Source organism: Bombina bombina, chromosome 1 (genome assembly GCF_027579735.1).
Source record: "Bombina bombina isolate aBomBom1 chromosome 1, aBomBom1.pri, whole genome shotgun sequence".
In the NCBI taxonomy this organism is placed as follows: Eukaryota; Metazoa; Chordata; class Amphibia; order Anura; family Bombinatoridae; genus Bombina; species Bombina bombina.
In genome coordinates this window covers 1,400,426,315-1,400,454,269 of record NC_069499.1, presented here as the reverse complement: position 1 = coordinate 1,400,454,269, position 27,955 = coordinate 1,400,426,315, and the positions used below count along the sequence as shown (strand labels likewise).

Here is a 27,955-nt window from a genome sequence, read left to right as displayed (position 1 = left end):
TTAATGCTATTGTAATGGAATTTCCAGGCTTTATAAGTCATGCAGCAAAGTTGGGGAGTAAATTAGCATTTCCATATGGTGACTCGGCAGATTACTAAAAGGATAGATTTATATGATGGGTGATAGATGATGGTGTTAAGTGAGTCAGTCTTATATTAAAGAGGTGACACTTTAAAGGTGTTAGAGAAGGTAGAGTAAGGGTTTTCTGAACAGTGAGTGATATTATAGGGTTGGGAGAGCGGTATATTTCTATATCTAGATATATTATGGCGTGGTATAGGTTGCTGTCTTTACAGCATTGACATCTGCTGATCATTTTAAATAGTGAAATAAATATATGAGATTTCCACATGCTCACTTTTCCTAGTGTTTTCCCCAGTTACACGATTTAAAGCTTTTGTGTTTCAAATAGCAATGGCTTTCCCTGCTGGTTATATAATATTCAGATATTTTGTCTCATCCCGTGGCCTCGGCTGCTGGGCACAGGGCAGCTGCACTATCCTGTAACCTGACCCACAATCCAGAGGCCAGGTGTGTTCATGTCCTACCACTGCACTAAGGGTCTGCTTGCAGACTGGTATGTCTTCGGAATGTGATACCGGGGACTCTTAGACAACATCACTAGTGCAACACTCGCCAACAGGATTAGTCAAGATAGTCTCAGATAACAAAGTAGGAGAGGAATGGACCACCACTTTAAGGGACTTTGTAAAAGCCTCTAGATATCAACTGAGTAAAGTAAAGAGTTCTCTAAAAAGATCAATAGTATCCATGTTAAGTACTGTTTATCTATGCCGGGTGGTACAACAATGATAACTCCACTGTATAAAGTGCACACCAGGCACTCTGTAAGGACAGGGACCTGAAGGGTTCCCGCTGGGGGGGGTGAAAGGTTGGCCTTGGCCTCAAAATATTCTCTGGATCATCTCAACCTTCAGCTATCCTGAAAATGGTTATATAGATGGGTTGAAAATCCTCTATAGAGAAAGGACCTATAGTTGTTTATAAGGCTGAAGCAGTTCAAGATGATATGACTGATCATGGCCGCCGCACGGAAGTTCCCTCTCCTTTTTATTTTCAACTGTTTGTTTCGTGTAATTTTGCTTGTTCTTTTTTTTATGTAAATGCAATGTTACTATTTTTATTCTTAATAAATACTTCTTTATTAAGTTTTGGCTTTGTCTAATATTTGAACGACATTACCAAAGAGACTATTAACAACAGTATTTTGTTTTTAAATTGATTTTTGTCAGATTATGATTTGGAGCCTTAATCTATTTGTCTGGTTTTCCTTAGGGTTTTCCATATAATGATATATAATATTATGGTGGCAGCATAGATCGTTTAGATTGGGTGGCTTTAAGTGAGGAGTTTTTGGTATTTTCTAGGTCTAGTACAGAGTGGAGATTGTTTTGTTAACTCTGGACACACTGAACTAAGTTACAGACTTGCCTGAATTGGCCATGACTGTGTCAATCTTGTTAAAAGTTTATAGGGTTGGTAAACCCTTTATGTCAATAACTGGGGACTGTTGCAGGGTTGGTTAACCCTTGCTTTGTAAACTACCATGATACAACCCACTGCTCTGCTCCTCTTATCACCAACAAAACACCCACAAGGCTCCCTCACCTCCTAATTCCAGAAGACCCTGAATATGTTTGGAATTATGCGCCTCTGCACCACCCAAGTTCTCTCCCATACCACTCAACTGTACCCCAGAACACACTGCACATCTCTGTCTCAGGACTGCCCAGACAAATGTACTGGTTTCCCAGTCCTGACAGTTGTTGGTATAAGAATGATTAGAAAATTAAATAGTAGAAAAATTACTCTGTCTCCACCTTGAACTTTGTTTCTACTATTGGCAATTTTTCATATTTCCCTATGAAACATTTGTTTATGATACACAAAAAATGTGTCAAAATATAATAGTCTTATGCTGGTTTTAATAAGCAGAACTTTATCACTAACCTGTGGCATTTACAGCCTCAGTCTAGGAGGAGTGTACTAAATATCCGATTGCTTTTCAAATAAATGAAACTGAAAGTAACTTGAAGTAAAACTAAATTTGCAGATTGCATTCCTGTTGCAGACTACATTCCTGTATTAGGGTTCAGTGTTATGCAGAAAGCCAGGTAAGTCATTGCTTTGTTTAAAATACAATTTAGTAAAGCGTGATTGAGATCAAGTTAAAAGTGTATTAACTCAAGTGCCTACCCAGTTGCACAGGACCACAGTCTGTAAGAGATTTATTAAAGCTTGCTGAGCCTGCAGTTATGCAATGTTTGATTTATGAAAGACAAATGCAACACTGAGCTGTTGTTATGTATGTGGTGCCATACGGTAGGCAATAGTCATGAGATGTATGTATACATTTTAGATGTTATATTTTGATGACATCATACATAAGATTTTTTTTGTAAATCTATAAGTTATTTATCAGATGTGTCTGTAGGTGAGAATTTAGGCTCCAGTGATCAGCAATATGGTTTGAATAGTACAATTGAAAACAGTTGATGGTAGAATAGTAGAAGCAAACTTCAGACTGTCTTAATGAGTACTTCTGTCTTCACAAAAGATTGTGAACATTAAGGGATGCTACTAAAAATGGAAATTAGCACTAATCTTTTTACAGAGGATGAGGTTTTATTGGCATTATGAAAAATAAATGTAAAAAGGTCAGTGGATCCAGATAATATTCATCCAAGAAGCTTCAAAAGAAACTTCAATCTGTGTTAGCAGCTCCATTAAACTGACAGGAAACCCCCAAACAATATTTCATTATTGGGATAGAAAATACAATTTTAAACAACGTTCCAATTTACTTCTATTATCAAATTTGCTTCATTCTCTTGTTAACTTTTGCTGAAGAAACAGCATTGCACTACTGGCAGCTAGCTGAACACATCTAGTTAACCAATCACGAGAGGCAAATGTGTGGAGGCACAAATCAGCAGCTAGCTCCCACTAGTATAGGATATGTGTATATATTCCTTTTCAACAAGGGATACCAAGAGTACAAAGCCCATTTAAAAATAGAAGTGAATTTTAAAGTGTCTTAAAATTACATGCTCTATCTGAATCATGCAAGTTTAATTTTGACTTTCCTATCCCTATAACTTATCTGTTTAACCAGTCACTATTGACAGAAGTTGTTGCACATGATTGGAGAACAGTGAATGTAGTAGGGAAGAATCTGGTAATACAGGACAGTAAGTGTATTGTCCTGTCTCTTACAAGTTTTATATTATTGTTTTATTTACACATAGTGAGGTTTCAGTGGAATTCTTAGACGCTAGGGTATATAAGGATAATGGGACCCTAAAACAGACCTTTTTAGAAAATCCACTGATAGGAATACTATGCTAGCCTATGATAGTTTTAATCCTATTAGGTTAAAAGACTCACTCCCTAGGAATCAACTCCTTAGGGTTAGTAGAATAGTGAAGGATGAAGAAATATTATCAACCAGGATGTTAGAAATGGGCAATAGATTTGTCAGCAGAGGCTATCCTGAAAACCTTATTAAGGAAGAGATCCTAAGGCTTCAGAGAGAGAAAAATATGTGCAAAGATAATAATGCCCCTAAAGATAATAAAAATAGTAAAAATAAAAGTAGGAGGATGGTATTTACTTCGCAATATAATTTGTATAGTACTGAAGTAACTAAAATCATAAGAAAGCATTGAAATATCATTAAAAATTGTAAAAGGGATATGGAAATATTCCAAAATAATCCCATTATGGCCTTTAAGAGGGTTAGAAATTTGAGAGACACACTGATTAAAAATGATTTGGGACCCTCCAAAAGTCTTAAACAAAGCCATATGGGTCAGAAATATTTTGGTTCCCATCCCTGTTTAGGGTGCTCTAATTGACATGCAATGATTGAAGGGAAAGAATTTTCCTAGCCTAGAACAGGGCATAAATATAAAATTAATGGTTATTATACGTGTGAGACATTTTATGTAATCTATCTTATTAAATGCCCGTGTTCTCTTATTTACATTGGAGAATCGACTAGAAAAGGTAGGGAAAGAATTAATCAGTATAAGTCCAACTTGAGATGTGGTAATAAAGAAGCTCCTGTTTCTAATCATTATATTCAGGCAGGCCATACATAAGTCAAATTAGGTGGCAGATTATTGACCATGTAGGTACATTAAGAGGAGGGGGTGACAGGGAGAGGATCCTTAAACAAAAAGAAACTTACTGGATCCACAAGTTAGATTGTATGTACCCTAAAGGGTTAAATAGAGAAATAGATTTCTCTGTCTTTCTCTAAATGTAAAATTAAAAATTCAAAAAATTTTTTTCCAAAAAAGTTAAACACATAGGTAAAATTTCTTGTTCATTTAAACACATAGGTAAAACTTCTTAGTAAGATTGGTAAAAGGTGCTAGTAATATACTTAGTGGTGTAACTACTGACATATAAGATTGCAGTAAGACTTGTTCCTATATATTTTCTTGTTTTTAATGACACTTGTGCATTCAGTTGAAATTCCTCTAGCAATTGTATTTTGGTAACTTGAGAGTTAAATTTCATATGATGTAGAAAAGCCCGTTTGAAAGGAAATGGAATAAGGGCGCATTGACCCCTACTTACCTGAGGAATGGATGGCTCCGCTGAAGAGGTGGAGTTGGATAGGAGGGGTTATAAACCCTCCTCTGCTGGAAACGTCAGAAGCCATTTTCACAGGAGCAAGACGGCAGGTGTTGTTGCTGATGGAGAGCCTTTTGCAGGAGTTGTTGGAGGCGGCCAGGAGTCATGGAGAGCAGTGGATTCGGGACCGGTTGCCTGGTGCAGGTGCGGCCGCATCTGGAGTCCCGGAGCGGAGCACGGCCGGCCAGGAGGTCGAGGCCTCCAGAACGGCTCAGTCCGGAGGCGTACGGCAGCAGGCTGAGGAGCGGAGGTGGTGGGCCTGGCAGCCAGGTGACGAGGTCAGTTAGATCGGATGCCGGGAGGAATCGACGGACCGGAGCAGCAGCGGAGGTACGGCAGGCGCCGGTACCGGCCGATGACGTCATGGACGAGCGACGTCGCGAGGAGCCGGGCGCAGCCCGTGGTAGGAGGAGGCCCGCGAGAGCCAGTCGGAGTGGCGGAGGCGGTAACGGGACCGGTAAGTGATGCTGAGTTATTGCAGATGGGGGGCTTACGAGGGGGGTGAAGGGGCTTTGGTGCAGGCGGTAAGTCTCTGGTGCCGGGAGTGGCCATCCATAAGGCTGAGGGTTGATTATGTAGGTTGGGGAAGGGAATTTTTAGGCAGGGGGCCAGCCGGCAGGAGGTAGAAGGGGATAAGAGGCTAGGGGCATGCCAGTTTAAGGCTTTCCTAGGGGTGGCCACCTATAAGGCCTAGGGAGGCGTCAGGCAACAGTGATAGGGGATTTGTTATCAGGTCAGAAGGCGGCCGGCTAGGAAAGGAACAGGGATGAGGAGTCGAGGGGTATGCCGTGGTAGGCCTTCTTAGTTAGGGCTAAGTGGAGGGCATCGCACGTGGCGCCACGCGGTACGGGCGGGAAATTATTTGTGAGGCAGCAGGACGCCAGCACGGCTTGCGGGGGTAGGCCACGTTTAGGCCTCAGTGTTCGGAGGATAGGGCCTTGTGATAACGGGTAGGGGCGAGTTAGGATACTGGCTCCGCGCAGGGCGGGACAGCGAGTGGAAGGCTATCAGGTCACCTGTATGGCGTGCAGGGGAGGCCGCAGCTAGGCCTCAGTAGTTTGGCGGCAGCGGTTTGGGGGCCGTAGACGAAACGGGGGAAGTAGTAGCGAGGGGTGCCAATAAAAAACGGCGGCGGGGAGGCCCGGACCTGCGGGCTGGGGGTGAGAGGGGCACTCAATAAGGGCACGGCTGGGGTGGGGCCTTTTTTAGTTGCTTAAGGGGGTTTGATATTGGGATCCCCTGTGCATGTAAGGGTGGAGGGGAGGGGGGGGTGTTAGTTTTGGGGCCCAGTACCATGGGAGGCCTAGACGGGAATGGGGACCCAGCATGAAGCTTATGATGGGTTTTTCTCAGGGGAGGAAGAGGGGGATAGGAGTTGGGGGGGAGCATGTATTGATGGTTTGTCTCCTTTCAGAGAAGGAAGAAGAGGATCCTTTGGAGGGCACGTCATCGGGTTCGGCTGGCCAGGTAGGGAATCTTTCTGCCCTGGCGCAGCTGATACAGTTGTTGTCTCCACCACGGAGAATTGAGGGGGAGGGCCAGGGGACAGGGGTGAACGTAACGGGAGTGAGACAGGGCGGGGGTGGGGAGGATCCTAATACTGTATCTGTTCCACAGGCAGCAAGGGTGGTGAGCAGGAGGGGGAGCGACATATCACCTGCAGGTAGAGCAAGGGGGTCTGGCGGACGCCGGAGGTCTAGGTCCCCGTTGAGGCGGCCTCGGGGAGGTGGTCGCAGTCCCTCCCCAACATGGGGCCGGGTGGAGAGAGAGCAGGACCGGAGCAGATACGGCACGGGGCGTTCTCCTGCACGACGTGATGGAGTGCGTAGGAGACTGGATGCGAGTGGAGGCCGGGAGACGGACAGGGAGCGCAGGAGAAACCCGGCGCCGGTTAGGTGCCAGGAGCCAGTGTTGGGGCAACAGCCTGCAGGTGAGGTGGCAGCTGGGGGGGCTCCGGTGGTGAGTGTTTCGGGAGGAGAGAGAGAGAGACTATTGTAGCGAGCTTGAGGGGTATTTTGCTGGCATTAGAGAAACCAGGTAGCGGAGTGGGTGCGGTGGCATCGGCCTGGGTGGAGCCGGGGTCAGGAACCCCGGCTCCGGTCCCACAGACGGGAGGCGGTTCAGCGGCTGTCGCGGCGGCGACGGGTGGAGGGGAGGTTACTAGAGTGCCGGAAGGGGCACTTAGAAGACCTTGCTTATGCTCGGTGGGCCCGCTGGGTATCCACCTTACGAGCGATTTGAGGGAAAAAGATAGGTAAGAGGGAATTCGTGGAAATATTCTCCTTGCTTCCACTAGAGCATGTATTGGAGATAAAGGAGGAGGAGAAGGAAAAGGGTAAAAAGGAGGAGGAGGAGAGAAAAAAGCGGTGGAGAAAAATTCCCAAAACATTCGGGAATTGGACTCGGGCCTTTTATATCTTGGCTAGCGTGGTTTGTGAAAAAACCCCGGAGCAGGGAGCCCCATTGTTTTGTTACCTTGATGAAATATCAAGTGCATACAGGACTTATGGGGGGATGGCGTGGTGGAGATATGATGAGGGGTTTCGTCAGCGGATGGCGGTCCGTCCCGAAATGAGGTGGGACGATAGAGACATGGGGATTTGGTTAGAAATCATGACCCCGTTACGGGGGAGCAATTCCTTTCGTGGCTATGGGCAAGCAAGTGGGAGTAGTGGAGCAAGTAGTGGGCCGGGAGCGGCCATTAGGAAGGGCCTTTGCTTCCAGTTCAACGAGGGTTAGTGTAGGTTCGGCACCTCGTGCAAATACAAGCACGAGTGCTCATTTTGCGGAGGCATGCAATTCTGGGGCAAAGTGCTTCAAGAAGGGCAAATCCGGAACCCGTGCGGGGGACGTGGGTTCATCGGGCACGGACACCGGTGAGGGTAGAAAAGATGGTGCTGTGATTAGGGGAGTACGCCCTTGAACGGGGTCACGCGGGGGATGCAGAGTTGATTTTGACCGGTTTTAGTACAGGGTTTGTAATTCTGTTTAAGGAACAGGTTGTTTCGGGGTTTGTGGGTAATCTGAAGTCGGGTAGGGAGTTTCCGGAGATTTTGAGGGAAAAGTTGTGGAAGGAGGTGAATTTGGGCAGGATGGCGGGTCCGTTTCGAGACCCGCCGTTTCCGAACCTTAGGGTGTCACCGCTGGGGGTAGTCCAAAAGAAATCGCCGGGGCAATTCCGGATGATCCATCACCTGTCATACCCGAAAGGACTGTCAGTAAACGATGGTATCGACCCTGAGCTAGTTTCAGTCAAGTACGCGTCCTTCGATAAGGCAGTGGCGGTGGTAAGAGCAGCGGGTAGGGGAGCATTGATGGCGAAGGCCGATGTGGAATCCGCTTTTCGCCTGTTACCGGTGCACCCGAAGTGTCATCATCTGTTGGGTTGCAAGATGGATGATCAATATTTTGTGGACATGTGTCTCCCTATGGGCTGTTCGATATCCTGTTCATATTTTGAAAGGTTCAGCTCATTTGTGGAATGGGTGGTGAAGAGGAAGACGGGGAAGTTCTCTGCAGTCCATTATTTGGACGACTTCTTCTTTGTCAGCCCCGCGGGTTCGGATGTTTGCGAATCATTGGTTAAGGTGTTCGGGGAGGTGACCAGGGAGTTTGGTATTCCGGTGGCGCCTGAGAAGTCGGAGGGCCCGTCCACAAATTTGACTTTTCTGGGAATTGAGGTGGACTCGGTCAAAATGGAGTGCAGACTCCCAAATGATAAAATCCGGGACTTGCTGATGGTAATTGAAAAGGCGTTGAGGAGTGAAAAGGTGGTGTTACGGGAGGTTCAGTCTCTCTTGGGTAAGCTGTACTTCGCGTGCCGCATCATACCCATTGGGAGGGTATTTTGTCGGAGGCTATCTTTGGCAACGGTAGGGGTTTCAAGCCCAAGGTTCCATATTCGGCTGAATAGGGAGGTTAAAGAGGACCTAAAAGTGTGGAAATTTTTTTTGGAAGATTTTAACGGACGGCTATTGATTCAAGAAACAGGGTGGTCGGACGACCAGCTGTGTCTTTATACGGATGCGTCGGGGGCTCATGGCTTCGGGGCATTTTTGGACGGGCACTGGTGTGCGGCAGGGTGGCCGCCAGAATGGAGGTCTTGGGGGCTGACCAAAAACTTAACGTTTTTGGAGCTTTTTCCGTTGGTGGTAGCATTGTGGATCTGGCCGCAAAGATTGAGTAATAAGAGAGTTTGTTTTCATTCGGACAATTTGGGAGTAGTGTGGGCCATTAATAGGCTTACGGCTAACTCGCCGGCGGTTATAAGGCTACTCAGGGTTTTTGTACTGGAGTGTTTGAGGTGCAATATTTCCTTTAGAGCAGTGCATGTTCCTGGTCGGTACAATGTGATTGCTGATTCTCTGTCCCGATTCCAGTGGGACAGATTCCGGGAGGTGGCCCCGCACGCGGACAAGGAGGGAGTCTAATGCCCGGGGGATCTGTGGCAGCTCGGTTGTCAGGAGCATTGAACCTGGTGAAGGGAGCGGTAGCCCCTAGCACATGGAGGGCTTACGCCCGAGTGTGGCTGTTGTGGTGGAAAGTTGTGGAACAGGAGACTGCACAGGGATCAGGTGAAGGGGAACTAGGGATACTCCTTCAGTGGATACAAAGTTGGAGGAGAGAGAGGCTATCTCCTTCGGAGTGTCGCAAGAGAATGGCGGCATTAGCGTTTCTGTTTCAGATGCTGGGAGGGGAGGATTGGACTAAGGTGTTCATAGTTCGTATGGCGGTGAGAGGTTTGTGTAGAGGTGGTGTTCGGCCGGATGGCCGGAGACCGATTACTTATGCTATCTTATCGGGGATAGTGGAGAGATTGAGGGAAGTGTGTTCATCACGTCAGGAGGAGCTGTTGTTCAAAACAGCTTTTTCAGAGCTGATGGGTAGGAATCGTTGGGACCGAAGTGGTCTGGGGAGGCAGGATGTCGTGGTGACGGATGGGTTCGTAGAGCTGTGGGTGCGTAGGTCCAAAACGGACCAGGCAGGGAAGGGGTCTGTCATAAGGTTGCGGGAGATTGGGGGGAGGTGTTGCCCAGTGGCTGTAGTACGAGAGTATTTGGGGGAGACCGGTCACCTGACTGGGCCGTTGTTGGTTCATGCAGACGGCTCTTCCCTGTCCAAATTTCAGTTCACGGCGGTATTGCGGAGGGGACTCGTGTTGTTGGGTTTGGAGGGAGCAGAGTTCGGTTCTCACTCATTCAGGGTAGGGGCGGCTACGGAGGCAGCGAACCTGGGTCTGGATAAGGAAATTATTAAGAGGATTGGGAGATGGAGGTCAGAGAGATTCCCGGGGGTATGTGAGGCCGGGTTTGGTGTTGCAGTAGGAACTGTCTTATGTGGTGTGATCTCTTTCATTCAACAGGCCCGGTGAAGTGTTGGATCCTAGGACATTCCTATGTCTTTTGGGCCAGAAAGGCAGCGGCAGTTAAAGATAATGGTTTGCAGTTGGGTTTTGCAGAAGAGAGAATTTCACTGAGATGGTTTGGGATTCAGGGCATGAAGTGGGACCAAGTGGTGGGAACGGTGGTGGACTATGCAAGAATGTTTGGCCCCCCTAAGGTGTTATTGGTCCACGCAGTGGGGAATGATTTGGGCCTCATGCCCCAGAGGGACCTGGTGGAAAAAATAAAAGGGGATTTTAGGAGGCTCCGGGAATTGTTCTCGGGCATAACAATTATATGGTCTGAGATTGAAACAAGGTTGGTTTGGCGATCTGCTTGGGACTTTAAAAAACTGGAGGCATCTAGACGCAAGGTGAACAGAACAATCAGTGGCTTTGTTAAAAGGTTGGAGGTCATCGGTCTCCGACACATTGAATTCGAGGGTGAGTCTGGTAGGTGTTTCTACCTAAAGGACGGGGTGCACTTAAATGAGGTGGGTTTGCACCTTTTCAATTTTACATTAAAAGAGGGGATCGAAAAGGTCTTGGCTTTGGGTGGCGGTACTCGCTGAGTGCGAGTGGTGGCAGGGGTGCTTGCTATGATCTATTGAGGCTTACGCCTGGTGGATAGTGGATGCACTTTGGTTGGTAGCGGAAAAGAAAGGTGATGGTGTACGCCCCGCCCAAAATGGGTGGGGGCTTAGAGAGAGGTCAATAGGCAAGCACTGTTAGTATTCAAAGTGTAAATAAAGTTGTAAATGTTGAATCAAAGTTCTATTGGTTAATGTTTGTTAATAAAATAAGCTGCGGCCTTTTCTTCCCAAGAAGTTGTGTGGTGGTCTTTTGTTAAGGTAAAGAAATGAGTAATGGGTAATGTGGGGTCAAGAAAAGCCTGTTTGAAAGGAAATGGAATAAGGGCGCATTGACCCCTACTTACCTGAGGAATGGATGGCTCCGCTGAACAGGTGGAGTTGGATAGGAGGGGTTATAAACCCTCCCCTGCTGGAAACGTCAGAAGCCATTTTCACAGGAGCAAGACGGCAGGTGTTGTTGCCCGCCCTCCCTCCCTGAGTGTAGTGTTCATTTGTCGCAGCTAGGCCGGGGTGCTTGCTATGATCTATTGAGGCATACGCCTGGTGGATAGTGGATGCACTTTGGTTGGTAGCGGAAAAGAAAGGTGATGGTGTACGCCCCGCCCAAAATGGGTGGGGGCTTAGAGAGAGGTCAATAGGCAAGCACTGTTAGTGTTCAAAGTGTAAATAAAGTTGTAAATGTTGAATCAAAGTTCTATTGGTTAATGTTTGTTAATAAAATAAGCTGCGGCCTTTTCTTCCCAAGAAGTTGTGTGGTGGTCTTTTGTTAAGGTAAAGAAATGAGTAATGGGTAATGTGGGGTCAAGTAAAATATGACTAACACTAGAGGGAGTAATTACTCTGTGTGAAACATTTTGTCAAATCTGTTTGTAATTAATGTTTTAATTGATTAGCCTATATACTGTGGATAGAGGCTTAAATGTTTTGTATGCATGATTAAGGCCATGAAGGCCGAAACGTGGCATGTAATGTGAAAATAAAGGTTTTTTCTTTTACCTAAATTGGTGCTGTGGATACCATTTGTCTATGTTGCTGTGAGGGTGGCAGTAACCCTTTCTCCACGGGCATCAAACAGAACTAAAACCTACTTCAAGGTACTAACAGGTGCTGTACTCATTTACTACTTTTCTGTCTTCACAAAAGATTGTGAACATTAAGTGATGCTACTAAAATGGAAATAGACTTAGCACTAATCTTTTTACAGAGGATGAGGTTTTATTTGCATTATGAAAAATAAATGTAAAAAGGTCAGTGGATCCAGATAATATTCATCCAAGAAGCTTCAAAAGAAACTTCAATCTGTGCTAGCAGCTCCATTAAACTGACAGGAAGCCCCCAAACAATATTTCATTATTTGGATAGAAAATACAATTTTAAACAATGTTCCAATTTACTTCTATTATCAAATTTGCTTCATTCTCTTGTTAACTTTTGCTGAAGAAACAGCATTGCACTACTGGCAGCAAGCTCAACACATCTAGTTAACCAATCACGAGAGGCAAATGTGTGCAGGCTAGGGTTGCCACCTGTCCCTTAAAATACAGAACACTTATAAGTTACACATGCTGCAGGGTGTGCAGGGAGGAATATGAATAGTGCTGTCCAGAAACACAATACATGTTCCTCCCTGCACACCCTGCAGCATATGTAACTCATAAGTGTCCAGGAAAACAGGGCTGAGGTGGCAACCCTAGTGCAGGCACAAATCAGCAACTAGCTCCCACTAGTATAGGATATGTGTATATATTCCTTTTCAACAAGGGATACCAAGAGTACAAAGCCCATTTAAAAATAGAAGTGAATTTTAAATTGTCTTAAAATGACATGCTCTATCTGAATCATGCAAGTTTAATTTTGACTTTCCTATCCCTATAACTTATCTATTTAACCAGTCACTATTGACAGAAGTTGTTGCACATGATTGGAGAACAGTGAATGTAGTAGGGAAGAATCTGGTGATACAGGACAGTACGTTTTTTTGTCCAGTCTCTTACACGTTTTATATTATTGTTTTATTTACACATAGTGAGGTTTCAGTGGAATTCTTAGACACTAGGGTATATAAGGATAATGGGACCCTAAAAACAGACCTTTCTTTCATGTAATTAGCAAGAGTCCATGAGCTAGTGACGTATGGGTTATACATTCCTACCAGGAGGGGCAAAGTTTCCCAAACCTCAAAATGCCTACAAATACACCCCTCACCACACCCACAATTCAGTTTTACAAACTTTGCCTCCGATGGAGGTGGTGAAGTAAGTTTGTGCTAGATTCTACGTTGATATGCGCTCCGCAGCAAGTTGGAGCCCGGTTTTCCTCTCAGCGTGCAGTGAATGTCAGAGGGATGTGAGGAGAGTATTGCCTATTTGAATGCAGTGATCTCCTTCTACGGGGTCTATTTCATAGGTTCTCTGTTATCGGTCGTAGAGATTCATCTCTTACCTCCCTTTTCAGATCGACGATATACTCTTATATATACCATTACCTCTGCTGATTCTCGTTTCAGTACTGGTTTGGCTTTCTACAAACATGTAGATGAGTGTCCTGGGGTAAGTAAATCTTATTTTCTGTGACACTCTAAGCTATGGTTGGGCACTTTGTTTATAAAGTTCTAAATATATGTATTCAAACATTTATTTGCCTTGACTCAGAATGTTCAACTTTCCTTATTTTTCGGACAGTCAGTTTCATATTTGGGATAATGCATTTGATTTAATCATTTTTTCTTACCTTCAAAAATTTGACTCTTTTTCCCTGTGGGCTGTTAGGCTCGCGGGGGCTGAAAATGCTTCATTTTATTGCGTCATTCTTGGCGCGGACTTTTTTGGCGCAAAAATTCTTTTCCGTTTCCGGCGTCATACGTGTCGCCGGAAGTTGCGTCATTTTTTGACGTTATTTTGCGCCAAAAATGTCGGCGTTCCGGATGTGGCGTCATTTTTGGCGCCAAAAGCATTTAGGCGCCAAATAATGTGGGCATCTTATTTGGCGCTAAAAAATATGGGCGTCGCTTTTGTCTCCACATTATTTCAGTCTCATTTTTCATTGCTTCTGGTTGCTAGAAGCTTGTTCTTTGGCATTTTTTCCCATTCCTGAAACTGTCATTTAAGGAATTTGATCAATTTTGCTTTATATGTTGTTTTTTCTCTTACATATTGCAAGATGTCTCACGTTGCATCTGAGTCAGAAGATACTACAGGAAAATCGCTGTCTAGTGCTGGATCTACCAAAGCTAAGTGTATCTGCTGTAAACTTTTGGTAGCTATTCCTCCAGCTGTTGTTTGTATTGATTGTCATGACAAACTTGTTAATGCAGATAATATTTCCTTTAGTAAAGTACCATTGCCTGTTGCAGTTCCTTCAACATCTAAGGTGCAGAATGTTCCTGATAACATAAGAGATTTTGTTTCTGAATCCATAAAGAAGGCTATGTCTGTTATTTCTCCTTCTAGTAAACGTAAAAAATCTTTTAAAACTTCTCTCCCTACAGATGAATTTTTAAATGAACATCATCATTCTGATTCTGATGACTCTTCTGGTTCAGAGGATTCTGTCTCAGAGGTTGATGCTGATAAATCTTCATATTTATTTAAAATGGAATTTATTCGTTCTTTACTTAAAGAAGTTCTAATTGCTTTAGAAATAGAGGATTCTGGTCCTCTTGATACTAATTCTAAACGTTTGGATAAGGTATTTAAATCTCCTGTGGTTATTCCAGAAGTTTTTCCTGTTCCTAATGCTATTTCTGCAGTAATTTCCAAAGAATGGGATAAATTGGGTAATTCATTTACTCCTTCTAAACGTTTTAAGCAATTATATCCTGTGCCGTCTGACAGATTAGAATTTTGGGACAAAATCCCTAAAGTTGATGGGGCTATTTCTACCCTTGCTAAACGTACTACTATTCCTACGTCAGATGGTACTTCGTTTAAGGATCCTTTAGATAGGAAAATTGAATCCTTTCTAAGAAAAGCTTATCTGTGTTCAGGTAATCTTCTTAGACCTGCTATATCTTTGGCTGATGTTGCTGCAGCTTCAACTTTTTGGTTGGAAACTTTAGCGCAACAAGTAACACATCATGATTCTCATGATATTATTATTCTTCTTCAGCATGCTAATAATTTTATCTGTGATGCCATCTTTGATATTATCAGAGTTGATGTCAGGTTTATGTCTCTAGCTATTTTAGCTAGAAGAGCTTTATGGCTTAAGACTTGGAATGCTGATATGGCTTCTAAATCAACTCTACTTTCCATTTCTTTCCAGGGTAACAAATTATTTGGTTCTCAGTTGGATTCAATTATTTCAACTGTTACTGGTGGGAAAGGAACTTTTTTACCACAGGATAAAAAATCTAAAGGTAAAAACAGGGCTAATAATCGTTTTCGTTCCTTTCGTTTCAACAAAGAACAAAAGTCTGATCCTTCATCCTCAGGAGCAGTTTCAGTTTGGAAACCATCTCCAATCTGGAATAAATCCAAGCCAGCCAGAAAGGCAAAGCCTGCTTCTAAGTCCACATGAAGGTGCGGCCCTCATTCCAGCTCAGCTGGTAGGGGGCAGGTTACGTTTTTTCAAAGAAATTTGGATCAATTCTGTTCACAATCTTTGGATTCAGAACATTGTTTCAGAAGGGTACAGAATTGGTTTCAAGATGAGACCTTCTGCAAAGAGATTTTTTCTTTCCCGTGTCCCAGTAAATCCAGTAAAAGCTCAAGCATTTCTGAATTGTGTTTCAGATCTAGAGTTGACTGGAGTAATTATGCCAGTTCCAGTTCAGGAACAGGGGATGGGGTTTTATTCAAATCTCTTCATTGTACCAAAGAAGGAGAATTCCTTCAGACCAGTTCTGGATCTAAAAATATTGAATCGTTATGTAAGGATACCAATTTTCAAGATGGTAACTGTAAGGACTATCTTGCCTTTTGTTCAGCAAGGGAATTATATGTCCACAATAGATTTACAGGATGCATATCTGCATATTCCGATTCATCCAGATCATTATCAGTTCCTGAGATTCTCTTTTCTGGACAAGCATTACCAGTTTGTGGCTCTGCCGTTTGGCCTAGCTACAGCTCCAAGAATTTTTACAAAGGTTCTCGGTGCCCTTCTGTCTGTAATCAGAGAACAGGGTATTGTGGTATTTCCTTATTTGGACGATATCTTGGTACTTGCTCAGTCTTTACATTTAGCAGAATTTCATACGAATCGACTTGTGTTGTTTCTTCAAGATCATGGTTGGAGGATCAATTTACCAAAAAGTTAATTGATTCCTCAGACAAGGGTAACCTTTCTGGGTTTCCAGATAGATTCAGTGTCCATGACTCTGTCTTTAACAGACAAGAGACGTCTAAAACTGATTGCAGCTTGTCGAAACCTTCAGTCACAATCATTCCCTTCGGTAGCCTTATGCATGGAAATTCTAGGTCTTATGACTGCTGCATCGGACGCGATCCCCTTTGCTCGTTTTCACATGCGACCTCTTCAGCTTTGTATGCTGAATCAATGGTGCAAGGATTACACAAAGATATCTCAATTAATATCTTTAAAACCGATTGTTCGACACTCTCTAACGTGGTGGACAGATCACCATCGTTTAATTCAGGGGGCTTCTTTTATGCTTCCGACCTGGACTGTAATTTCAACAGATGCAAGTCTTACAGGTTGGGGAGCTGTGTGGGGATCTCTGACGGCACAAGGAGTTTGGGAATCTCAGGAGGTGAGATTACCGATCAATATTTTGGAACTCCGTGCAATTTTCAGAGCTCTTCAGTTTTGGCCTCTTCTGAAGAGAGAATCGTTCATTTGTTTTCAGACAGACAATGTCACAACTGTGGCATACATCAATCATCAAGGAGGGACTCACAGTCCTCTGGCTATGAAAGAAGTATCTCAAATTTTGGTTTGGGCGGAATCCAGCTCCTGTCTAATCTCTGCGGTTCATATCCCAGGTGTAGACAATTGGGAAGCGGATTATCTCAGTCGCCAAACGTTGCATCCGGGCGAATGGTCTCTTCACCCAGAGGTATTTCTTCAGATTGTTCAAATGTGGGAACTTCCAGAAATAGATTTGATGGCGTCCCATCTAAACAAGAAACTTCCCAGGTATCTGTCCAGATCCCGGGATCCTCAGGCGGAAGCAGTGGATGCATTATCACTTCCTTGGAAGTATCATCCTGCCTATATCTTTCCGCCTCTAGTTCTTCTTCCAAGAGTAATCTCCAAGATTCTGAAGGAATGCTCGTTTGTTCTGCTGGTAGCTCCGGCATGGCCTCACAGGTTTTGGTATGCGGATCTTGTCCGGATGGCCTCTTGCCAACCGTGGACTCTTCCGTTAAGACCAGACCTTCTGTCACAAGGTCCTTTTTTCCATCAGGATCTGAAATCCTTAAATTTAAAGGTATGGAGATTGAACGCTTGATTCTTCGTCAAAGAGGTTTCTCTGACTCTGTGATTAATACTATGTTACAGGCTCGTAAATCTGTATCTAGAGAGATATATTATGGAGTCTGGAAGACTTATATTTCTTGGTGTATTTCTCATCATTTTTCTTGGCATTCTTTTAGAATACCGAGAATTTTACAGTTTCTTCAGGATGGTTTAGACAAAGGTTTGTCCGCAAGTTCCTTGAAAGGACAAACCTCTGCTCTTTCTGTTCTTTTTCACAGAAAGATTGCTATTCTTCCTGATATTCATTGTTTTGTACAAGCTTTGGTTCGTATAAAACCTGTCATTAAGTCAATTTCTCCTCCTTGGAGTTTGAATTTGGTTCTGGGGGCTCTTCAAGCTCCTCCGTTTGAACCTATGCATTCATTGGACATTAAATTACTTTCTTGGAAAGTTTTGTTCCTTTTGGCCATCTCTTCTGCCAGAAGAGTTTCTGAATTATCTGCTCTTTCTTGTGAGTCTCCTTTTCTGATTTTTCATCAGGATAAGGCGGTGTTGCGAACTTCTTTTGAATTTTTACCTAAAGTTGTGAATTCCAACAACATTAGTAGAGAAATTGTGGTTCCTTCATTATGTCCTAATCCTAAGAATTCTAAGGAGAAATCGTTGCATTCTTTGGATGTTGTTAGAGCTTTGAAATATTATGTTGAAGCTACTAAATCTTTCCGAAAGACTTCTGGTCTATTTGTTTTCTTTTCCGGTTCTAGAAAAGGCCAGAAAGCTTCTGCCATTTCTTTGGCATGTTGGTTGAAATCTTTAATTCATCTTGCCTATGTTGAGTCGGGTAAAACTCCGCCTCAAAGGATTACAGCTCATTCTACTAGGTCAGTTTCTACTTCCTGGGCGTTTAGGAATGAAGCTTCGGTTGATCAGATTTGCAAAGCAGCAACTTGGTCCTCTTTGCATACTTTTACTAAATTCTACCATTTTGATGTATTTTCTTCTTCTGAAGCAGTTTTTGGTAGAAAAGTACTTCAGGCAGCGGTTTCAGTTTGAATCTTCTGCTTATGTTTTTCGTTAAACTTTATTTTGGGTGTGGATTATTTTCAGCAGGAATTGGCTGTCTTTATTTTATCCCTCCCTCTCTAGTGACTCTTGTGTGGAAAGATCCACATCTTGGGTAATCATTATCCCATATGTCACTAGCTCATGGACTCTTGCTAATTACATGAAAGAAAACATAATTTATGTAAGAACTTACCTGATAAATTCATTTCTTTCATATTAGCAAGAGTCCATGAGCTAGTGACGTATGGGATATACATTCCTACCAGGAGGGGCAAAGTTTCCCAAACCTCAAAATGCCTACAAATACACCCCTCACCACACCCACAATTCAGTTTAACGAATAGCCAAGAAGTGGGGTGATAAAAAAGTGCGAAAGCATATAAAATAAGGAATTGGAATAATTGTGCTTTATACAAAATCATAACCACCACAAAAAAAGGGCGGGCCTCATGGACTCTTGCTAATATGAAAGAAATGAATAATTTCTAATTACATGAAAGAAAACATAATTTATGTAAGAACCTACCTGATGAATTCATTTCTTTCATATTAGCAAGAGTCCATGAGGCCCGCCCTTTTTTTGTGGTGGTTATGATTTTGTATAAAGCACAATTATTCCAATTCCTTATTTTATATGCTTTCGCACTTTTTTATCACCCCACTTCTTGGCTATTCGTTAAACTGAATTGTGGGTGTGGTGAGGGGTGTATTTGTAGGCATTTTGAGGTTTGGGAAACTTTGCCCCTCCTGGTAGGAATGTATATCCCATACGTCACTAGCTCATGGACTCTTGCTAATATGAAAGAAATGAATTTATCAGGTAAGTTCTTACATAAATTATGTTTTTTAGAAAATCCACTGATAGGAATACTATGCTAGCCTATGATAGTTTTCATCCTATTAGGTTAAAAGACTCACTCCCTAGGAGTCAACTCCTTAGGGTTAGTAGAATAGTTGTCAGGGTTTCCTCTCATATTACCTGTCAGTAATCACTATCCCTTTAATTCTCTGCTCACCTTATCCTCTCCACCCTATTTAAGGTTGCCTCCCACTTCACATAGTGCTTAGTATTGAAGTTATACCTCTCATACACTACAAGCCAACTCCTGCTCTGTACTGAGTTTCCTAAACAGACGGATTCACGCAACCAGATCAATCTACCAAAGTGAAGACTATTCACATTTCATACGATTCAGTATTTGGTAAAACTATATTATGTTATTTATCCACAGCGCCCTTTAACACTTTGTCATTTTCTTTTGCTCCGGATTACACTGCTTCGGCAGTCAGCTGGGATACCATTACGCTCATGCAAGCCACGAGGCTGTGACGTCACACGCCAACTTCAGCACAGTCGGACTACACAGCGCTCTATAACGATACATTGTATCACTCAGCTCTCTCAAACGAATAGTTTCTCCGGTAAGCCTAATCTTCATAATTAATTCTGCTGTGGTATGCTGCAACAATATTTCAGTCCTATTCAATTCTTAAGCTAATTGGACAATATTCAACATCGATATATTCCTATAATACTTTATTTTTATTTTTTCCAATCACACCTCATTTAATTAATTGTTGCACTAACTATTGAATAATTTTATAGTTGTTGTGCATCATATTTCTATTTTTGTTTTTACCTATTTTACTTTATCTGACCTCTGGGGTGTAAACCGATTTCCCTGCTGCATTCCCTCAGTGCATTCCTCTGCACATGAGGCAGCCATAGGGTAATACTATTTACACCACCATTATAGAAATCACAGCTTGGTGTTACAATTGAAGATACATCCTGTCATTGTATTTTTCAGTAACTTTCTGCTACACTAATATACATCTATTTTGTCTCGGCAATTGAGGTCTAACCATTGATACTAAAAAATTATTTCCTTTTCTTCAGATTTGCATACGGGTGTGACAGAATACTAAGCCCTAAAGTAATATGGACCCAGCTGAGACCAACCCACACATAATTGCCCTTCAACAAAGGGTTGATTTATTAACTGATGGTCTCAATTCCCTTAAAACAGAGAATGAGACTATAAAAGCTTATATTAGGGATGTGGTTGACAAAAGAATTTCTGGCTCTGAGCCCCAAGTTAGTCCCCCAGAAAAATTCCATGGGGATAGATCCCAGTATAGAGAATTCAAAAACGCATGCTTGCTTATGTTTGCATTAAAACCTCATACCTATCCTACTGATAGGGTGAGGGTTCTTACTACGATATCATACTTAAGGGGTGAACCCCGTACTTGGGCGAATACATTCTTTGAGAACAATGAAGAAATCTTAAACTCATTAGAGAATTTTTTCACTGCTATGGGTCAGCTGTATGAGGACCCATACAAACAGCTTACTGCAGAAACAGCCATGAGAGGTTTGAGACAGAAAAAGAGGGTTGTAGAAGACTACATCACCGAATTCAAGAAATGGGCAAAAGATTCACAGTGGAACAACTTATCATTGCGGAACCAGTTTAGATTGGGTTTGTCTGACCCTATTAAAGATGAACTTTCACGAATAGATCTACCTTCTACACTAGAAGATTTGATGACCCTGTCCATCACCATAGATAGACGCCTCCGGGAAAGGCAGCAAGAGAGGTCTTCACATGATTTCTCTTACAAAAAACAAGTTACTACCTCACATACTACTTCCTCTACTAAAATCTTGGCTGAACCTATGGATATAGGATTTGTAAAAGGTCCTCTTTCTCCCCAAGAGAAACTCAGACGACGCAACTTAAATCTCTGCCTATATTGTGCTTCTGACGATCACACAGTAAAAGATTGTCCATCCCTTCTCAGACAGAACAAGGGTAAGATTTCATACCAGCCATTTTGTTGTACTACCCAGGTACAAACTCATTCTTATTTAACACTGTCTCTTCTCTTACAGTGGGAACAACAGCGGGCCAGCGCATCCGCGATAGTTGATTCTGGAGCCACTGCTTCATACATAGATAAGGAGTATGTCACTGTAAATAAAATACCGCTAACCCAGAAAAAGTCTCCTGTTTTTCTTAGGGGAATAGATGGTAGAGAAATCACCACTGGTCCTGTGGTTTATGAAACTGTACCCCTCCTGGTGAGTACCACTGACCACCATAGAGAATTTATTACTTTTGATGTAATCTGTTCACCTGTTTCCCCTGTGGTTCTGGGTATTCAATGGCTTAAAACTCACAATCCAACTATAAACTGGTTTAACAACTCACTGACTTTCTCTTCTCCTTACTGTATTAACAACTGTTTTCCGGTCACTATCCTACAGACAACCGAAGTGTCACCTGAAAACCTTGTACCTGATGTGTACAAAGAGTACATTGATGTTTTTAGTAAGACAGAAAGTGAAAACCTACCCCCTCATCGTAAATACGATTGTCCCATTGATATCATCCCAGGATCTGAAATACCTTGTGGGCATATATTCCCTCTGTCGAACCCTGAACTTCTGCATTTAAAAACTTACATCCATGAAAATCTAAAAAAAGGCTTCATTCGCCCCTCTACTTCTCCCGCAGGTGCGGGGATATTTTTTGTGAAAAATAAAGACGGTTCACTAAGACCCATAATCGACTATAGAAAATTAAATCAGATTACCATAAAAAATAGGTACCCTTTACCTTTGATTCCGGAGCTCATAGAGAGACTTGAAGGGGCCAAATACTTCACTAAATTAGACCTAAGGGGGGCTTACAACCTAATCCGAATAAGATCTGGGGATGAATGGTTGACGGCGTTTCGAACTCGTTATGGATTGTTCGAATACGTCGTCATGCCATTTGGGTTATGTAATGCCCCTGCTACTTTTCAGCATCTTATCAACGACGTATTCAGAGATATCCTGGATGTTTACATCGTCATCTACCTGGATGATATACTGGTATACTCCAAGTCCTTATCTGAACATATTACTCATGTTAAACAAGTACTCTCCAGACTTAGAAGTAACCATCTATACGCAAAGGCTGAAAAATGTATATTCAATTCGCAGTCTATCTCATTCCTAGGTTACGAAATTTCCCCAGCAGGCATTCGTATGGAGGACAACAAAATCAATACAATTCTACAGTGGCCCATCCCTAAAACAAAAAAACAAGTACAAAGTTTTATGGGATTTGCCAACTTTTATCGAAAGTTTATAAAAAATTTCTCCAAGCTCACAGTTCCACTTACTTCATTAACAAAATCTAATAGTACTTTCAAATGGTCCTCTGAAGCTCAAAAAGCATTTGACTTCCTCAAGGAAAAATTTACCACTGCTCCCATCCTCCGCTTCCCTGACCCAAAGTATCAATTTGTCCTGGAAGTCGATGCATCCAACTATGCAGTAGGCGCAATCTTGTCTCAGAGGGAAGATTTGAAAAAACCCCTACACCCTGTCGCCTACTACTCACGAACCCTGAATTTGGCTGAACAAAACTATCCCATCGGGGATAAAGAGTTACTTGCTATAAAGCTATCTTTGGAACATTGGCGACACCTGTTGGAAGGGACTGCTATTCCTATTCTAATTTATACCGACCATAGGAATTTACAGTACCTAAAGTCTACTAGGACCTTATCTGCTAGACAAGTCCGCTGGAATCTATTCCTATCAAGGTTTAATTACCTAATTACTTTTCGCCCATCTGGAAAAAATCAGAAGGCGGATGCCCTCTCTCGTATGCCAGTGGACAAACCTTTACCATCCCTTCAACAATCTCTTATCCCACCTCAAAATTTTCTCTGTTTCACCACAAACTCCATGCCTATCCTAAAAACTGAACAAAGAAAGGATAAAACAAAGGCGAAGCTTGATCTTATTATCAAACCCGATGGCTGTTACTACTTCAACTCTAAATTATACATCCCACCTACTCTCAGATCTACTCTCCTCCATTCTGTACATGACTCTGTACTCGCTGGGCATCCTGGCATTACTAAGACTTTAGAATTAGTTAACAGAAACTATTGGTGGCCTCATATGACCACTGACATAAAAAACCATGTTCAAACTTGTGGTACATGTATAGTTTCAAAAAAGGAAAAACAGCCCCCCTATGGTTTGCTACTTTCTCTACCTACACCAAACAGGCCATGGTCTGACATTGCACTTGATTTTATTGTTGACCTGCCTCTTTCCTCAAAAAATACCACCATTCTTGTTGTTGTGGATTTGTTCACAAAAATGTGTCATTTTATTCCATATAACAAACTACCTACTGCTATGGAGACTATCCGTTTACTTATTTCCAATGTGATCAAATACCATGGTATACCCTCTACTATCCTTTCCGACCGAGGCACACAATTCTCCAGCAAGTTATGGTCGCAATTCTGTAAAATATTCAACATTGACAGAAAACTTACTACTGCGTATCATCCACAAACAAATGGACAGACGGAAAGATGTAATCAGTGGCTTGAGCAATTCTTGAGAGCATTCTGTTCTACACAACAAGATCATTGGTCTGAACTTTTACCTTATGCCGAATTCTGTTATAATAATACGTTACATGCCACTACCAATCAAACCCCGTTCTTTGCAAACTATGGTTTTCACCCTTCTTTTCAGTTGTTACCTACCTCACAGTCTCTCTCTCCCAGCATTTCAGAATTATCTGACTCCATCTCCTCTAATTTCAAATCTATCGAATCCTCCATAAAACGGGCCAAAGACATACAAAAACATTACTATGACAAACACAGAAGAACTCCTCCAGTCTACCAAATAGGCGATTTAGTATGGCTTTCTACAAAAAACTTGAGATTGAATACTCCATCTAGAAAACTCTCCCCTCTTTTCGTTGGACCATATCCAGTTGAGAAAGTGATCAATCCAAATGCTGTTCGACTCAAGTTACCTGATACAATAAAGATTCACCCAACATTTCACGTCTCCCTACTAAAACCGTATAGGGAGGTTAGACGTAACTCAAATCAACGGTCTACTCCTACCATTACCATTGATCCAAATGTCGAGTATGAAATTAGATCTATTCTCGACTCCCGCCTGTACAGAGGAGCTCTACAATACCTCATCAGCTGGAAGGGCTACTCCAAGGAGGAAGACTCTTGGGAACCTGCTAGCAACATTTCAGCACCTCGTCTGGTTTCCAGTTTCCATCAAAGAAACCCTGATCGCCCAGGACCATGAGCCCCTGGAGTTGCTCATTAGATGGGGGATTCTGTCAGGGTTTCCTCTCATATTACCTGTCAGTAATCACTATCCCTTTAATTCTCTGCTCACCTTATCCTCTCCACCCTATTTAAGGTTGCCTCCCACTTCACATAGTGCTTAGTATTGAAGTTATACCTCTCATACACTACAAGCCAACTCCTGCTCTGTACTGAGTTTCCTAAACAGACGGATTCACGCAACCAGATCAATCTACCAAAGTGAAGACTATTCACATTTCATACGATTCAGTATTTGGTAAAACTATATTATGTTATTTATCCACAGCGCCCTTTAACACTTTGTCATTTTCTTTTGCTCCGGATTACACTGCTTCGGCAGTCAGCTGGGATACCATTACGCTCATGCAAGCCACGAGGCTGTGACGTCACACGCCAACTTCAGCACAGTCGGACTACACAGCGCTCTATAACGATACATTGTATCACTCAGCTCTCTCAAACGAATAGTTTCTCCGGTAAGCCTAATCTTCATAATTAATTCTGCTGTGGTATGCTGCAACAATATTTCAGTCCTATTCAATTCTTAAGCTAATTGGACAATATTCAACATCGATATATTCCTATAATACTTTATTTTTATTTTTTCCAATCACACCTCATTTAATTAATTGTTGCACTAACTATTGAATAATTTTATAGTTGTTGTGCATCATATTTCTATTTTTGTTTTTACCTATTTTACTTTATCTGACCTCTGGGGTGTAAACCGATTTCCCTGCTGCATTCCCTCAGTGCATTCCTCTGCACATGAGGCAGCCATAGGGTAATACTATTTACACCACCATTATAGAAATCACAGCTTGGTGTTACAATTGAAGATACATCCTGTCATTGTATTTTTCAGTAACTTTCTGCTACACTAATATACATCTATTTTGTCTCGGCAATTGAGGTCTAACCATTGATACTAAAAAATTATTTCCTTTTCTTCAGATTTGCATACGGGTGTGACAATAGTGAAGGATGAAGAAATATTATCAACCAGGATGTTAGAAATGGGCAACAGATTTGTCAGCAGAGGCTATCCTGAAAACCTTATTAAGGAAGAGATCCTAAGGCTTATCCTATAACTTATCTGTTTAACCAGTCACTATTGACAGGATTTGTTGCATATGATTGGAGAACAGTGAATGTAGTAGGGAAGAATCTAGTAATACAGGACAGTAAGTTTCATTAATGAAAACTCTTACACAGAGGAAGAACTTTTTTTCCCTTTCTGCGATGAGATTATTTTTTTGTGAAAAATAATTTTGCAGGTCATTTTGAAAATAAATTCAGCTTTAAATTCGACAGTTACACCAAAGCACCAGCTGAATTAAAATGTGTTGATTTAAAGGAGAATAAAGCACTATTTAAAATGTTATATTGCATTGCAGATTAGGTGCAGAGAAAAAAAATACAGGTCTACCTCACTTTACAGCGCTTCGCTAATACAGCGCTTTGTGGAGCTGAAGGTCAACCTCCAAGGATTTTGAAACAGTGCTGTAATCATCCTGAGATTGCGAGAAAAGTGACTGGCACGATTTTGTTATGCTTAGTTCACTCTGTTTACAGCATTACAGTGCAATCTGTGTCTTAGTGCTATAGTCTGGCAAATTGTACTACAGTAATTGTCACCATTTTACAGATACAGTGTTTATTGAATACTGTGCTGTGCTAGTGTTAAACTAAACGTAGTACTATTGCACCCCTAATATATGTTAGTTCAAACATGTTTTCAAGTCTTTAAACACACTGGCAAGTGAAAAGAAAGCTAAAACTGCCCTGTTTCACTTTAAGGCGGTTTTCACTTTACAGTGGGGCTCCGGTCCCTAGCCTGCTGTATGAGCGGGGTATACCTGTATACTTTTTGTGTTTTTGTTTGTTTTACAAGTGTTTTGCATAAAAATAGATATTGCTTTTTATTTTAAGTTACAAAAAAAAATGATTAAAGGCACACACTTCCCAGGGAAGTAGCTGTTCAGTACACATTCATTTGAAAGGGCTGAGCCTTCTTCTGTAACTATACAGAGAGTCTGAAAACAAATAGCAATTTAAAACTTAAAATATACCACTCTCCTATACTGCAAATTGAATACACTGTGGGCTAGATTACAAGTGGCGCAGTATTTTATTTTTTTCACAATCGCAAAAAACTCCGCTAGAGTTAAGCTTTTTGAGCTAGTCGGGTTGTGTTCATATTACAAGTTTAAAAAAATATATTTTTTTTGCCTAATAGCTCAATTTTTTTTTTTTATGTGCTTGTTCATGTATTCCCCCATAGAAATCAATAGAGAAAAAAAAGTGTGGGGAAAAACTAACACCCAAGATTGCGCAATCTCCATTGCATTTTCGCATTCCCCATTGAAGTCAATAGAGAAAAAAAAAAAAATGTTGAACAAAAACCTAACAACCATCTCGCAAACAACATAGCATATTTGTTTTAGCAAATGTGAAAGATGTACAGTAAACAAATAGTTAAAATCTTTATTAAAAATAAATATGTTTTTATCATGTTTTCAGCTACTTAACTACAAAAGGGCTATAATATGTTTATTTATGTATACATATATATTAATGTTTTTATATGTGTATTTATATATTAAAGTTTTTATATGTGTATTTATGACTGTAAAAACATATATACACATATAAATACATTAATATATAAGTACACATATATAGACATATATATATATATATATATATATATATATATATATATATATATATATATATATATATATATATATATATATATATATATATACATACATGCAAATACAGCTTTAGCAATGTATATGTATGTGTCTCAATGTTAAAGCCCTTTGCCTGCTTTTTTTTCCAACACCCGAGATCTCATATCTTTCAGCCCTTATAACTTTTTTGTGCAATATTTTTTTTAATATTTTTTATTAAACAGTGTTAAATTGGGTGTAGCTGTACTTTGTAATGTGTTTTGTGCAACTTTTTTCTTTCGGAAAAAGGTTAACCACAGCTCTGAGATTGCGGCAATCGCGATTTCGCTCAACTTGTAATATCAGCTTAATGAAAATGGCTTGCAAAAACACAATAACACTAGCGCAAAACCGTTTGCGCCTCACTTGTAATCTAGCCCTGTAGCTGGTATAAAGAGTGATGAGGAACATATCAAGGGAAAAAATGTTTGCATCTGTCAAAAAGGTATTCTAGCTGCAATTTCTGGGGTCTATATCAGAAGACCGAAGTACAGAAGACAGAACGCCGCAATCCCGACGTTCTAAATTCCAAAAGTTAACAATGCCGATACAACATAATCCCGCATAGTAAAATCCCGAAACAATAAAATCCCTAACTTGTCAAATGCCAAAAACCAGAATTCCGAAACAATAAAATCCTGCAGTTCCCATCTTCACTGCAGTCACATTTGTTTTAGTAGAATGTAGATTAAAGGTAAATTAAAACCCTGAAATGAATGTCTGTTAAAACGATACCATATAACTAACAGACATTACCGTGCTAATTATTAGGGAGAGTGAATTGAGAGATGGTTGCTTTCCTCTCATTTTAAAAGAGTAAAGCCCACACTACAGCATAGGTTGTACCATTAACACTTCTTTACTTTAGTATTGCTTATGGTTTAGGAACAGTTTAAATGTTGCCATTTATGTGCAGTCAAGCATGATCCTGTGAGCACTGATGTAATAGCTCATTGGGTGAGCTA

The 27,955-nt window shown here is 41.6% G+C and overlaps 1 protein-coding gene across 1 annotated transcript in view; it reads left to right on the top strand.

Moving 5' to 3' along the window:
- Nucleotides 1–2,009: 2,009 nt before the first annotated feature.
- Nucleotides 2,010–27,955, top strand: part of LOC128652178 (uncharacterized) — a 92,062-nt gene continuing 66,116 nt past the window's right edge. Inside the window, exon 1 of the mRNA XM_053705122.1 lies at nt 2,010–2,135. The gene's annotated coding sequence lies outside the window, so the exon portion shown is untranslated. The remainder of the gene's footprint in view (nt 2,136–27,955) is intronic.